We start from the raw sequence: 2,795 nt of genomic DNA, 5'->3' as shown, positions 1-2,795 counted from the left end.
GAATAGCATTCCTGTGCACACTGGCATACAAACATCTGTTTGAGCCCTGCTTTCAGTCCTCGGGGGTATACAGACAGCATGTTGTTTGTGTGACCAACTTTTCTCACCGATTTATTAAGAACATTTTCTACATCAGTAGATATATTTCTGTAATTAGAATTTTTAGCCATGCCTCTTACTCCACTGATGGTGTGGTCATAACAATTTAATTAACAACCTGTGGACACTGAGATTCCTTAGTTTTCCATGTAAGTCCCTATACCTATGTTTTTAAAATCCTTTAAAAAGGATTGCACACATGAATACATGAACACAGTCCCCTTGTGAGGAATTTAAACATAAGATTAAAGCTCTCTTTACCACCCCCAAACCTGTCCCCAACTGCACCAAGTCCTAGTGTGTTGTTATACATTGGTGCATGTCCTGAGGCCTTGGTCTGTGCATTTGCACACACACAGACCCTTACAAAATACATGGTATCATGTGAATATGTAAGCATTGTTTTTCACATTTCTGTTTTCATGTGACTTTACTCCTATTGATGGTGCTATACTGATCGGGTGGTTTTGTTTTGCCACTCAGCAGTAGGTCTGAATTTGCACTTTTAATCTTTTCTGATCAGGATGAATTTCCATCAGGGGAATAGTTGGGCAAAGGGCATGCTTTACCCCATCCTGAAGCCTCAGACCAGCCCTATTGAGCCCAGAGGTGGGTCACTGCAGCCAATCTGGTTAGTGGCAGACTGCACACTTGGGCACCTGGCCAACCTGTGCACTCCCAAGGCCTGGGGTGGGATGTAATCTCCAAGGGTGGAGAAAACTTCCCAGATTCAGGCCAAGGGCTGGATCTTGGATTTCTGTTTGTGAGGGGCCTCTAGAGCAGAGTATTGAGTTCTTTCTGTCCTTGGGTTTGGGACATGGCCAATACTGATCTCGTAAGGCCTTTCTTTATATTTGACATCCAATTTAAGGTTTATCCTTCTTCCCCTAGGTGTTCTCCAGCCTGTTCAGGGGCACCCCTGTCCCCAGTCTAAGGCAAAGGGGAGGATGCTTGGAGACTGAGACCATCTGACAGCCTGCTGGGGTGAGCCCCAGGTATGGTGGCCGCCCTGTAGCCTTGCCCGGCACTGACATGGTGCTCTGCCTGGTAGGGCCTCATCATCAGGCTTCCCTGACTGTGCCACCCACCAGCTCCCAAAGCCAAGGGCCTGTCCAGACCCAAGTCTTCCCTGACTCCTTCCATCCTCAGCCCAAGGACACAGGCCCTGCCTCTACCCTGGGAAGCCCAGGGCTGGGACCTGCAGCCTCCCATCCCCACCCCAGAAGTCCTTTCTGAGGCTTCTGAGGGGGCCTGCTGCCAGCTGTTTGGAGGCTCCTGAACACCCTCATTCCCAAGTCAACACCTTCTGCCCCAAGGGAGGTAGCCTCTGTGTCAACAGACAGCCAGAAGGTGTGAAGGCAGCCACAGTGGCCAAGGGAAGGCTCGGCTGGCCCTATCTGCTGGGCTGGTAATGAGAATACCACACGCCCTGCAGCTCCCTCCCATGTTCCCACAGCCAGACCACCCCCAAGGCACAGAAGGACCAAAGGGAAGGAGGGAAAGGAAACCTGCGGGTCAGAGGCTAGGGCTTAGCCTGGCTCCAGGCCCTTGGACCTGCTCCTGGAGCACTGCACTGCCCATCCAGGGAGAAAGTGCAGGCGGAGAACTACCAGGGGCAGCTGGGGCCTATGGTCAGCCACCCAAGTCAGGCTGGTCCAAGCACACTGCCCTCCCGCACCGCAGCAGCACCAGGGCTGAAAGAGCACCTGAGGGACCAACCTAGGCCTCTGCCCTCCCTACTCACTGGTAGCTGGGGACAAAGTCCTGGGAAATCCATAGGGGCTGGTGGGATGGAGGCCACAGTTCCCTAATCAACATGGGCATTGCAGACCTCACTGCACCAAGGGGACCCATGTCACACAGGCAAACCTAGCTCAAGTTCAGGGCGGCCTTGTGGTTCCTGCCTTGAGGGCAGGCCCAGCTGAGTCACCCTTGGACAGGAGGAAGCAGGAGTCGGGTGGGGTGAGCCTGCAGAGAGAGGCTAGGAGAGGCCACACTCTGCATTCCCCTAACCCAGGATGCTGAAGGGTACCCTAGGCCTCCTCCCCCTGAAACTCCCCAGTCCCAAGGCAGCAGTTCCTGCCCCCTCCATTCTTGACCTCAGTGGTCATCAGGTCCAACCTCTTCATTCTGTAGAGCTTAGCAGAGGCCCCAGCAGCCACCACCCCTGCCCCAGCTCCTGCACAGGCCTGTTGACATCTGCCCCCTTCTTGATCACCTCCAGGAACAGGCCAACTCCTCCCATACAAGACAGATCCTCAGACTTTAGAAAGTTCTTTAAGGAATGGGCACAGTGGCTCACACCTGTAATCCCAGCACTCTAGGAGGCAGGTGGATTGCCTGAGCTTAGTAGTTCAAGACCAGCCTGAGCAGAAACAAGACCCTATCTCTCAAAACTAGCCCAGCATCGTGGCAGGTCCCTGTAATTCCAGCTACTCAGGAGGCTGAGCCCAAGAGTTTGAGGTTGCTATGAGCTATGACACCACAGCACTCAGGGCGACAAAGTGAGACTCTGTCTCCAGAAAAAAAAAAAGATTACCAAAATAATGGGGCTAGACATGATGGCTCGTACCTGTAATCCTAGCACTCTGCAAGACTGAGGTGGGTGGATTGCTTGAGCTCATGAGTTCAAGACCAGCCTGAGCAAAAGTGAGACCCCTGTGTCTACTAAAAATCTACTAAAAATGGGGGGGGGG

Source organism: Otolemur garnettii, unplaced genomic scaffold (assembly GCF_000181295.1).
Source record: "Otolemur garnettii isolate 467f Iridium unplaced genomic scaffold, OtoGar3 scaffold00029, whole genome shotgun sequence".
Classification (NCBI taxonomy): Eukaryota; Metazoa; Chordata; class Mammalia; order Primates; family Galagidae; genus Otolemur; species Otolemur garnettii.
Note: the sequence above shows the minus strand (reverse complement) of the source record.